At 39.4% G+C, this 13469-nt stretch overlaps 1 protein-coding gene across 1 annotated transcript in view; it reads right to left on the reverse strand.

Moving 5' to 3' along the window:
- The window catches only part of TOM1L1 (target of myb1 like 1 membrane trafficking protein), a 44703-nt gene extending 32199 nt beyond the window's left edge, over positions 1–12504 (reverse strand). Inside the window, exons 1-3 of the mRNA XM_064395760.1 lie at positions 12313–12504; positions 11602–11728; positions 2533–2626 (exon numbers count right to left, since the gene is read on the reverse strand). The gene's annotated coding sequence lies outside the window, so the exon portion shown is untranslated. The remainder of the gene's footprint in view (positions 1–2532; positions 2627–11601; positions 11729–12312) is intronic.
- Positions 12505–13469: the final 965 nt, after the last annotated feature.

Raw genomic sequence — 13469 nt, forward strand, 5'->3', positions numbered from 1 at the left:
GTTACTGTAAACAGCAACAGAGGATTCTCACTGGAATATGGAGATTTATGCCTTCTTTCATAGAACTGGCTTCCTAAAGCACACAGAAATTACGTGAGGGTGCTGAGGATATCTCCTTAGTATGCAGCCACTGTGTTTTTAATTCTGCACTCCATCCATTGAGCCTTTCTCTCTTAAGCATCGTGTAGGAAGTCTGAGCATCATTGGGATTTGAACTTTGTTCCCTACCTGTAAACCCCTATATTTATCTAGATAGAAGGAATTTGGCCAAAGTTACACAGGAGACCTGTTGTAAATTAGAGAATTGAGCCTAAGCCTCTTATATCTTGGAGGAGAAGCCTGACTGCTGCTTTCAGAAGAGCTTCAGTACATTACACCAGCTAAGTGTCTGGCTCAATCACTATTCTGTGGATTACCAGAGGGCAGATTAACTGGAGTCTATTGAATTTTTAAAACATAAAAGAAATACCTCCTATAAGCTCTTAACAGGTTTCTCCTAGCAAGGTTTTGAGGAATTTCCACCTTACTAATTCTGCATGTGTATAAACGCACAGAAATTGATAGTACATGAACATACCTAGCAGCAGAGCAGAACCCCATAACATTATTTATGGCTAATGAAAGGCAATGTCATTCCTGACATCCCAGATAAATCATGTTTTCCATTGCTATACACAAATGGACTAGAATATAGTTAGCATTTAGTCTGCTAGGCAAGAATAACCTCAGCCCTCTCAAATTGGAATTCTCTAACCACCCATGAACGATAACATGTTGTGCATTTACCATCAATTTTCTGACTTTGTGGGGAACAGGGACTGAAAGCAAGGCAGATAGAACATCTCACACCGTGCCTTGTTACTTATAATTTCTTTACTGTGAGTCCATGCATACCCCTCAGCTGAACCAAATCCCTTTGAGCTGCAGCTGATAATGCAACACCCACAGCTCACAGTCACTAAGTGGAAATTGGTGCTTGCTTTTAACTGGACTCACTTCAATGGTATTAAGCTTCAAGTGCTGCTTAGTATACTCTTAGCTTTGATTTGGTTAACAATGCACCATCCTTTTGTGAACGGGGGACTCGACCTGCAGTTAGACCCTCATTGTTCCCATTTCTCAAACCAGTTGCAGAAAATGTGCAATATTGTCAGCAGACTTCGAATACAGATGTGTTTACCTGCACACCAGCAAGGTGATTGCTGGCTTCTCGGTGTTTTACATCAGTTCTAATTTTTTTAAGTAACTCCTGTGGCAATGGAATACAGATATAATAAAGGAAATTAATTCTACTGCAACAACCTGAAATAGCAGTGCAATGGTGAGAGGTGCAATGGCACAGATGCAGCACACAGCATGCTGGCAGTGCTGAGGCTGCTCCATGGAAGACCAAAAAAAGGGAATCTTTCCACTGCTCTTCTTCTAATCCTTTTATTTCTGAGGCCTAAAGGGAAGCCCAGTAGAGCACAGCTAATTACACCTCTGATCTTTAACCATTGTATGGCTGGAGGAGCCCTCACATACACCGATGTGAAGCTGCTGCAAGTAACACCCCAATACCTGCACACCTGTGTGAGGAAATTCCTTTCAAAGCCTTTCTGTTCAACAGAGACCAAGACCTTTATGTCTGCACACTAAAACTGTATTTAAAACCCCAGCTCAATTGCAATGTGAAAGAGACAAACTATTTGAGGAAACAGTAATGACCTTTGCTGGTGAATAGTTTGCTTTGCCCAAGGATGTTTAACTTCTTGATTTAGTCAGTCAGTTTGGACAACTCAGTTTGCCAAGGCCTTTGTAATTTCCCTTCTCCTTATGAAGATAGTTAATATTTAGCTATCAATTGAGTCAATGTTTATTCCCCTGTAATTTTTTTTTCAGTTCTTTCTATATTTCTAATGACTGGTTATAAACATCTATTCCACAGAATGATTTTATATTTTTAACCAGAAAATCTTAGTGCTTAGCCCTTTTCCTTTTTAAAAAGAAACTTATTAGAGGTTTCATTTTGATTAGGAGCATCATGCAACAAACCTCCACAAATAGTCACTCATTCAGTATATCCTCTACATTCCCAAATAAAAATGTTTTGCTTAATGTATGCTTTATCTAGTGTAAAATGTATTTTTTCTAGTCAATACACATTTCTGTAGCTGGGGGAAGCACTGCTGCGCCACTTAGGTGATACATTTCAGATATTCACAAGTTCCCACTGAGAGGATTGAGGAGCCTTTGGACTTTCTTCAGGATGAGGCATCATCATATAAAACTGTGGGACATCCATGAGCTTGGTAATATGGAAAACTCTTTAACCTTTCAGCATTACCAATGATTTTCCAAATATTTCTCTACATTCCTGATGTCAAGGTAAGAACAGCAGCCCCTGACTGCTGAGGAGTATTTTTGGCAGTATTTTTATATCCTGTTGTGCAGCACCTCCTCTTCCCCTTTTAACAGACTGGGACTACCTCCAAATACAGACACATCCAACTTCTAATCAGAAATGGTATTTAATGCCCCAAAATTACTTACCAGGACTCTGTTAAATCAGTGATAGTGCAGTGCAGGTTATAAAAGCAGGGTACAGGAGCCAGGACTCTTGGGATCTTCCTTTAAATCTGGCTTGCTGTGGTCTCAGGGAAAGCAGAAAAAAATAATCACTCACTTCTATGATGCAATTTACCCATCTGAAAAAATGAGATAACTTCAGTGATCTACTTCACAGGCACTGTGTGAGTCCTCAATAATACTTGTGAAACTATGCAGTGATCTCTTGGCAAGAAGTGCTCTGATGGAGCCCAAATGTCAAAAATTGCTTTCAAATCAGAGAGTGAAAAGTGTCCACCAGACAGACGTGGATGGTGCTGTAGTAATTTTCACTATGATGCCTCTCTTACTGTTTCATCTCCTTTATTACCTATTTCAAGCCTATTTTCATGAGTTAGCATTGCCTAGTACTTTCTTCCCCCCTCCAAAATTTCACATGTCCTCCTTAGCCCTGCTCCCTTTTCAGTTTTTTTTCCCTCACAAACTGCTCATGAATTGCCTTGGCAGTAGGTAAAGTGTAAGTACTTTCAGAATATGGTTTATGGTTCAGTGGCCATCAGCAAATGCTGTCAGAGCTGATACCCTTCAGCTGGGAGGAAACAGCAGCTTCACTCACGCCATCCCTCACCTGCTGTGGGGCTGGAAGGGAGCCAGGATGGGGCATTCCCAGGCCAGGCCACGCCACTGCCAGGAAATTTTATTCATAAGGGTTTCCACTGGCCAGGAAATTCAAGTACCCAAATAACTGTGATATCACACACTGAGGAAAATAATCAGCTTTTGAAGCAGCTCCGTGTGGAACTGGAAGAGTTGTGCTTGTCCAGGTATACCCCCAGGGCTGCCAGAGAGGATGGGGCAGACTTTAGGTGAGGACAGGAACATGAAGGATCATTACTGCTGGAAAATATAAAAACATGGACAACCACACCTCCCTCTCCCTCTCTCTCTCTTTTTCTATAGCATGCTAAAGAACTAACTAGATTAATCTCAGAAGTTTAACACCATACTTGAATGTTGAACTAGAGTCTCCTAAATACAGAAAAAAATGATGTGAAAATAGATTTCTAAAGAATTTTTAAAACTTGATAGAAAATTTAAATAGTCTTATATATTTATATGTAAACACTGAGATAACGTGTGTTGCTTAGGAAGGTTATGGAACATATGGAACAGAGATGACATTGTTGAGAGAGAGATTGAATTAGAAGTAAGTTTTCATAAGTCTTAAAATATGATTTTGTAAGAAGATTAGATATTTTAGAGAATTAGAACTGTGAAAGATGTGTTATAGAACTGTGAAAAATGTATTATTCCCCTACGTGGGGAAAATATATAGGTGATTGGTGTTAGAAGGAATAGTAGTATTGTGTGGTGAAAGTTAATAGGTTGAAAAACATTTACAAGGTATTGTAACTAGGAAATAGATTGGTTTTTGATGGAATGGTGTTGAGTTTTACCTCTCTTGTGTCTCACTATTCATCAAGACTGATAATAAAATAAAATCTTTTGAAACACCTCTCAGTTGCCCTGTCTCTGCAAAAACTGGGAAAACCAACACCCAAATACAGAAAAAATGTCCTGTTACATCATTGGGTGCTTTCCTTAAATTGTCTCCTTTTTTCAAAAGCCATTAAGAACTTACCTTTAGTATGTGGTTTAATCCTATAAAAAAATCACTGAGTTTAGGCGTATAATGATATTCTTAAAAAAAAAAAAAAACCACAAACCAAAAACAACTTAAATTCTTAAATCAAAAATCCTAACCCTAAAGCTTGTTTTACCATGCAAGGTGTGCATGGTAAAAGAACAACTTCCCCATAAACAGAAACATGAAAAGGAATTAAAATTCTTTTAGATTGGTCTGAAACTGCATTTGTTTAGAACTTCCTGCTGCACTTGGCAAAAGAAATTAAACTACTACATGTTCTAAATAGTGCATGAGTGAAGTGATTCTGTTCCAAGTTTTTGGCACAAAACCTTGTTGTGTGTCAGCTAAGCTGAAAACTTAGTACATCTCAATTTTCTGAAAAAAGTTTTAAATGACTAATTGAGAATTCAGCCTTCAGTCTTAGAAAAGTCAAAACTGCTGTGTTAAATTATCCACTAAACACAGGATGTGCTGAATTACTTTCATATTAGAACAGAAGCTCCATTATTGATGGGGCTACAGATGCTCAAGCTGACCCTTTTCCTTATTCCAAAATCTAATTCAGTTTGCCCTGTGAGAGGGACCAATCTGATTTTTATTTCTGCCTCAACATATGTTACATATGATGTGAAGAATTCCTGTAAGGGGCTGTACATGTGCTGTTAGCCCTGTCCCTGGGGAAGGTTCTCCTGACAGCCAGTCCAGGGAGAGGAGGCTGTGAGTGACCCCACACTGGCTGGTGGGGCAGTGTTACAAAGCAAAAAGAATCCTTCCCAGCTCCCCTTTTACAGCAGGGACACCCTGAAATTTAATTTTCCACATGGAGGGAGTGGATAAAAATAAGTATTCCAAATTTGGGCTAATGTATTTTAAGGGTCCTGGTATTTGCTCTCCGTGATCCCAAGAGAAGCACACATCAAAATGTAACACTGAAAAAAATCCAGTGCTAACACTGACAACAAAGTTACCAATCTTTTCAGGACAATTTACTTGGGGTTTTCGTTTGACCTTAAACCCATTTCACACGCATCCCCTGACCAGGAGTCTTTTGCAAGGTGTCACCTTCAAATACAACTAGCCAAAAGTGAAAAAAAATTGGAACATCAGATTCTAGATTCCTTTCTCTAAGCCGTGTGTTTTGTGTTGCAGGAAAGAAGATTTAGTCACATTTCTACAAACCTTTCTTTCCACAGATCATCAACGCAGCTGATGAAATTTGTCACAGGCATTTCTTCTATAGATAAACCAGAGTGCAAGGCAGGGTTAATTATATTGCCTTAAACCACAGGATTTCTCTTTTCAATAACATTGTAGTTGTCTTGGGCTATTAAATACTCCTTACAGCTGCTCTCATGCTGATTCTTTGGGAAGTGATGCTGGAGATACTTTGCTGGAGCCCTGGCAGCCACGTGGATGTTTGCAGGGAGGCAGAGCTGGCCCTTCCAACCTCTGCTTCAGCTTGATGACAGTGGTGGAATGCGAATCACTATTAGACAGAAAATGTGCATATATCCCTCATTAACTCTTTTTCTAATTGTGATAAATCCTCTTTAAATTATCTTTAAAATGCCAGTGCCGTAAACATTCCCTGTTCCTGTTTTGTCTCATGGGAGGATGATGTTTTCCAGTACCAGGAATTACTATTTAATTACTTCACTATTTAACCAAGATTAAAGTGAAGACTTGTAGGGATCATTTGCACACAAATATTATTATAAACAGATCCTTTTCCAGAAATACTCTGAAATTTGCAGAGGAGCACTGTGTCAACAGCCACAGCAGAATCATGGAGGGGAATCTTTTGTGGTGCTGCATGTAAGGAAGGTGTTGTGGCTTGAATATTTTGTTATTTAAACAAAAGGATTATAAGTCCAAGCACCAGTAGTGCCAAGCAAGTAATGAAATTACTCTTTGGGGAGGGCTCAGTGTACATTCTTAAATAGGTTGAAAATTAGCAACAACTCCTTAAGAAGTCTGCTTGGAACAAAAGCCAAATTTAAATTCTGAAGTTAATTAAATAATGCGGAATACATCTTAAGACTGCTGGTCCACAAGTTCCCTCAACGCATTTGCTTTAGGCCTTTTTTTTAGTATATAAAGTTGGCATTTTACCTTGTACACGTGTTTTTTATCTCTATTGCATTCAGTATAATATTTTTATTCCTGTTTCAAATATAATACATGTATATATCTCAATCTCCCTGGATGATGGCAGATTAAACAAAAGCTGCACACAACACAAATCTGCTTCAGAGCTGCTAGGCACAGTCTCCTATTGCTGTGAGCAGCAGCAGCCCTGTCACCAGCTGATTCCTTTGCTGAGGAAGGCTGGAGGCTTTTTGGGTTTTTGGGGAAGAGCTGTTCTGCAGCATCCCTCTAAACTGCTTGAGCAGGATTTACAGCAGGAGAACAGAGACATATCCAGCCATGCTATTCTGAGCCAAATTCAAGAACTATCATTTGGAATTTGTGGTGCTTCCTGACCTTTTGAAAGTGTTCCCCAAGCAGCTGCAGGAGGATTTAACAGGCAGATCCAAGAAATGTCCAGTCAGCACAGGAACTCGTCTGCCTCTCAGGAGCTGGGGGTTCTCCTGCTGCATCCAGGAGCATGCCACAAAAAACTCTCCCAAAAATCATTAAAGAAGGACACTGTTGAGAAAAGCAAAGATATTGTTCATGGCCTGTCCTTCTTCTGTATGGCTCATGATGTCCCAGCTACAATAGACTGGCTACTCCCAATAAAATGCTTCATTAAAATGTGTCTCTGTGCTTCATTTACATCTGTCAGACACGGTTTATTATTTTTTCTTTCATGCTGTCTCTGAAGAGCACCATGTGAGACATGGAGTGCCCTGCTTTATTTTCATGGGGTGCATGTGTTTCTAGATTTTTTTATCCACTGTATTCAGTGAGGAACAGATATTCAGAGATGCCTGGTGGGTTTCGATAGGGAAGATGGAAAGGGCTGATGGAATCATTTACTCTCAGTACATTGCTTTGCAGCCTCAGACCAGCAGCCAAAGAAGTTCTGCTTCCTGCACCAAAAAGGGACATTGCCTTGCACCACAGAGGGATTTGTGTCAGGAGGACAAATCCACTCAGATCAAATTCTCAGGCCCAGAAGCTCAGGATATTTTGTAAGTCATAGCAATGTCTTGCAGCAGTAAAATTAAATATTTTCATGGCTCCTGGGAAAACCTGAGTATATTGACATTGTAAAGGTAAATAACAGAGCAGTGAACAGCAAATTTCAGATAGAGAATCGGACCCTGTCTACACCAATAGTCTTCACTTTAATAACAGCATTTTGTTTGTTTCAAATGGTACTGACTGTGAACTTCGGCTCATTTGTAAAAGAAATGGGAGTGAGGAAAGAGAGAAGATTTTGCCTAACATTGGATGCTCACTCATATGCCAAGGGCCAAACACCTTTCCAAAACAAATCAAACAGCAGTTGTATTTATTAAGAGCCTAATTTGCCAGACACTGAAGTTTATATTTTACTTGTATAATGTTGAGTATTGCTTTTATGTAGCATCTTCATGTGACAAAGCTGATGAATGTCAGACTGTCTGCAAACAAGAATTTGCTGTCACAGGCCACAAGAACATGTGAATTCCTTTAACTGTGCTGGAAATGGCAGTCCTGTGTTTAGGAAATACCCTGTCTTGACTGAGGAGTGAAAAGAGAAAAGCTTTAGAATTGGGAAGCAAGGTTGGAAGGAAATGGATACAATTAATTGTGCACTGATAAAATAAATGCCTGGAAAGATGTACTGCCCACATGTGGCTGTGTGAGATCTGCTGTTGGTTGGGAAAGGCAGCTCTGCTTGGACTTTAGGAAGTGTGTGCTCTCTCAAAGGAAAGTCACCACACAAGCTCTGGTGGATTTTGCCACAAAGAAAAAAAATAGAAAAAAATATATAAAAAGCAGCAAACCATTATTGATTTTCATCTTTTCTTGACTAAGAGCTGTGTCAGATCCAAATAGTCTTTATTTTTTCCCAATACCATCTCAAATTCCAAGAAGGCCAGACACCTGCAGAATTGGTGTAGGTGGTGGGCTCTACCAGAAGCTGCTTCACTATAAACCAGGGTGAAATGATCTTGCAGTATTTCAGACTGTGACCTTTCAAGCAGACAGACCCAATGATTTTCAGTCAATGCTCCCCCTTCTTGATTTAGAAGCCCATTCAGAATGTAAAAAGGCCAGTTCATTGTGGCAACTCATTATTCCACTATGCTGCTACATCCTGAGAGAACAAATGTGACCTTTGCTACAGAAATAGGTTGTTGTGGGCAGTAAAAGTTCTCTTTGAGTGACACCATGAATGCTAACTCTCCTGCAGACAAAGATGGGATGGGGGCAGAATTTGCAATCAATGCCCAACTTCACAACCCCACTGAAAACCTGTGTGAGAAAACCTCTGCTGTCTTCCTATTCCATCAGCCAGGACTGAGCACAGGAGCCTTAGGCCTTAGTTTAGTGTCCTGTAAGCCCAGAAAATACCACACAAGTTACTTTATTTTTGTTTAATGAGGTGAGGATCAGTTGAAATTAAAAAAACCCAAACACAGTGAACTCATTCTTAGATCTAGAAATGACACCAATTCCTTGGTGTCAACATTGAAATTGTGTGCCCAGAATTCTGGCTGCAGCAGATGATGTTGAGCACTTAAAAGTGGAAATGCAACTCCATGGGAAGTTCAGCCCTGAAAACAATGTGCTAATAGTTTCTAAGGAATGCACTAATTATGGCAATGTTCAGTGGCTTCCTATTAAGGAAATTAGTTCCAGGCATAAAAATTGATTCTTGCTATTCTTCATCACATCAGTTTTATTATAATATTATCTGTCTTGGTATAATAAGATATTCTTTACTCTCAGGACTTTTTTTTCAACCAGGCAATTAAACAAAAATTTGGATAATCCATTTCATGAAGTCTCACAGAAGAAAGAATAATGCTATCCAATACCTATCAGGGTCCAGGACATATAAGCTCACAAAAATTGCTTCTCTGTTCCTCATTTCCCTATGAAATCCAGGTACTTCAGTTCCCAGCCTTCTAAGAGAAAGCAAACAAACTTCTAAGAGAAAACAAACAAATCCCCTGACAAAGCCATGGGTGACGTGTGACCATAAATTCACCTGCAAGTCCTGATGTGCCAGAGAAGGCTGTCCACCTGAAGAACACACTGGCCACCACTCCAAAGAAACCAGTGTACGAACTCATCAGCAAATTAACCATTCTCCCTAAGAGGAAGGTCTTTGGCATTCTGGAAATCATTACTGGTGTTTGCTCTTTAAGGCTCGTGTGGTTACTAGAAAATATTTTGGCAGCAATTCCACTTCATATTGAGCTAATATTTTAATTGACACACATGAATGGTCTCTGTCTTCTTAGCCCAGCTCTAGAGCTGGTCAAATCATGTTCTTGTTCCACCATTTAGGCAACTTTTAATTTTTGATTGAAAAATCCATAGCTTTATGAACAGCTGAAACATTGAAGTTTGATTTCTTGGAATGTGTGCCTTGAAATTTGGCTCTTGTTTGGATCCTCCAAGGGTTAATGAGGATGGTGCTCCTGTGGTAGCATTGGTGGGATGCAAATCCTGTTGAAAGGCTGAAGTACTGAAACCGTAAAATGACTTTAAAACTACATCCTTAATAACCACAAGACTCAGTTTTCCTTCCTGACATAGTGTCAAGTTGCTCATTGAGCACTGGTCATTACAGTAACCTGGCTGCCTTGCTACAATACTGCTAAAAAGAACTATTAACTTGACTTCCTCCCAGACTAGCTTATTCCAGAGAAGTTCCTTCTGTTTGATTTCTTATTGTGACCAATCCCTTTTAATCTGCTGACTTGGATGTGCTCTAAGGCCAGTATTTTTAGGGAAGAAAAAAACCCAAAAACATGAGAAGATGGAAATTTTAGCACTTATATTTCCCTTGCTGACAGCCAGATGTGCTGTGAGAATAGACCCACAGAGGTCTGGCAGGATTTTCAGATATGTAAGAGTGATTTAGGAACTCCAATCCCCTCAATGCTCAAAGGGTCTCTGTTCCTATCAGACCCTTGCAAACCCAGCCTCACTCACTGCCCTGGTACACTTGCCCAAACTCCTCTGGAAGCAAGATTTACATTAATTTTGTAGGTTAGTGCTGCAGAATGACAGCTACTGTGAGTTTGGAGCCTGATTACAAGAGGAATCTTTATTTCAAAACACTCATAATTTAACACTAAATTAAGTAAGAAGGTGCATAATCCTTTGCTGCTTTTGCTTTGTTGAAACCAGAGGAATGAATACTTATGAACAAATGATCAGAGGGGTAAAATATCCTATTTGAAATACTACCTCTCTAGCAGGAATCACACTGAATCTGGCTTGAGCTGTGTCTCACTATTCAAATTTCAAACCTCCTTTATTTACTTCAAAAAGCTCATCAAATCCCAGAACTTCTACATTGCAAAACACTTCTAAACACCTATTAATCTGTGTTGAAATAAAAACACAAGAAAAACACCCAAATGTCCCGGAAATAAAAGAAATTGGGTATGAAAATTGCTGTTTGGTATATCATTTAACACTTTTATTGTCTTGCATTTTTTATATTATTTCATGGCAGGCTGGTAGCAGTGATTCATTGCATGAAATCAGAACATTACAGGTTCAATCCAGAAGCATTTGTCTTGCTGACAGGGAAGGATCCTTCAGGTCACTGAGCCACTTCCCTGGAACTGCAGGAAACTGCATCAAACACATAAGCTGGAAATATCCTCAGCAGCTTAACTCCATTCAGCTCTGTAGCACCAGATTTATCAAACCCTGACTATCCCACAATAAAATAAAATCTGCCAGAGGTAAAGAAAAGCCTCAAAAGTTAATCTATGCTGCAAATCTATGTTATAAAACACAGCCCAGAGGTATTGACAGTGTACCAGGTCCTGGAACTGACACAGATTTTTTGGGGTTCCATAGAATCAAATATTCAAACCAGAAATGTCTGGTTAGTATAAAACCCTGAACTTATAGGCAAGACACTAATATCCATATGTGCTGTCTTCTCTGCAGGGTCATTAAAAAATTGAAAATCCCTTGCAGCCTTTTTCATCCAAGTGACCTCAGTGCTCCTAAGAACAACCCTGTTGCTGTGTGACACACTGTGAACTTGCAAATGTTGCTTCATGTCTCCGTGAGTGATACCTTATCATGTTCACTTAATCTCCAGTGAAGGAAAACCCAACGCTTTCAAGAGTCCAGAACTGTTACATGACTGATTTTGAGATGGTGGAGATGAGGATGACTTGAACAACTTTAAACTAAGCATCATCTCAACATCAAGAATTTGTTAAGAGTCCTTCAAGGAAGAGCAGATGGCCTGGCAGAGAAACACTGCTCACCTGAAAGTGCCCTCTTAAGCTCCAAGAGCATCAGCTGCACTTCACTGGTACGGAAGACGTCCTTGTACAAAACTCATATCCAATTCTATTTGTACAACGCTCTTTCCTGAGCTGTGTTCTTGTATTTCTTGGTCAAGTGAAAAAAAAACATAACAGAATTTGTGAAATGAGCAAAGGAAAACACTCAGCTAGATCTACTGTCTCACCAACAATAAAAGTGAATTATGTACCCAGCTCTAAAGACTCTTTTGAAGAAGCTATGTAAATATAAAGAGAATTATATCCTATAGCCACCTTTCAGAGAAATCTGTGCAAGGGCGAGTGTAATCAAAATAAATAATAATTCATTTGAGCTGCTTGGAGTTCTCTGAACCTTTGCACAGCTTTTTGCAAAGGAGAGAGAAAACTTTGACTTGATTTTGATGACCATGATCTGACACAGGTGAGTGTTGGTAAAGCCACCTCTTGAAATAGGGCAAAAGACCCACTCTAAACTCAATGAACCTCTCCAGACCTCGTTCAGAATAATGCTCAGTAAATTCACCTGTGATGTGCCATGTGTTTGTTCATTGTAATCTCTAAGTGTTTCTAATACTGTAAAGAATTGTGAAGTGTTTGCTATAATTTTAGAGACTGCTATCATTTAACTACTCAGACTCTGGTGAGTAACTAGAATTTCTGGGTGACCAGTAAAAACAGCCAAGGTGTTACCTGGTTTGTCTGTGAACTCATTCATTGAGGAGCAGATGAGAAGGGAACCAGGAAATCCTGGTTTACAGGCAGGTGCTCCACACCACCAGACACAGTTTTTTTCCCTTCAGAGGCTGCCAACCAAAAGTATGTGTAGAAATAGTTATAAACGTATCTGCCATGCATTCTCTTGGGTTGTCTCTCTTTTTCTCTCTGAAACTCTAAAAGGAAAAACACATTTGTAAGTGTGATGTGATTATGAAACATGAATTTCTGATTAGAAGTGTAATTACATTCCCTTTTGATGCCAGCCAATGGTGTTCACACAGGTCAGATCATAGCGTGCACTCTGCAACCTTAAACCTCACCAATTTCTCAGCTGCCATTTGAAGGTAATAAAGGAAATCCATGTTTTAATTTTTAATATTTTCAATGCCTGTTCTTACAGCCATTATATACTTTGGGAATGATCAGCTGAATCCATCATCCTGTCTCCAACTCAGTCTCCAGAGGCATTTTACCTGAACCTTGATGCTTTTTTCTCCCTCCAACATAGACTTGCTCTATTTTCACTTTTTATAACCACCCTGTATATTACCGGTATATTACCAAAAAGAACATTAACTCATAAAAACATTAACTCATTGGGGGAAAATTATACCATGAGAGTGCATCCAACTCCCTGTGTATTTTGACATTCCATTTAGCAAATTGTGTTATCATTTTAAGAGTGAGTCATCTCAGCTCTGAGCCACTGCAAGGGAAGTAGAAGGCTTGTGAAGAAGAAAATGTGAAGACAGACACATGCATTAAATCTGTTTTACATTGTGTTAGAACAGAGTGTCAAAAAACAGAGCTTCATCTCCCACGTAATGGACCTGGATGCTGAAATACCAAGGGGCAACTCTCACTGCAGGGCATTTGGTTGAACAGCAGCTGGTGGAGTGGATGTCTGCACTAGAAATGCCTCAAGAAATGCCAAACTGAAACCAAGGAGATGTGAACTAGAATATTTTTTAATGAAGAAATATAACAGCAGAAACTAGCGGAAGTTTTGATGTTTCTTCTCAAATCCCATATTAGCATTAGCACTAAACAGATGTCCCATGTTCCACAGAAATGGCAGGTTTGGCATCTCTTCATGGTTAGCAAATTAAATTATGGCTTCAACTGCAATA

The sequence above is a fragment of the Passer domesticus genome, chromosome 20 (assembly GCF_036417665.1).
Source record: "Passer domesticus isolate bPasDom1 chromosome 20, bPasDom1.hap1, whole genome shotgun sequence".
Classification (NCBI taxonomy): domain Eukaryota; kingdom Metazoa; phylum Chordata; class Aves; order Passeriformes; family Passeridae; genus Passer; species Passer domesticus.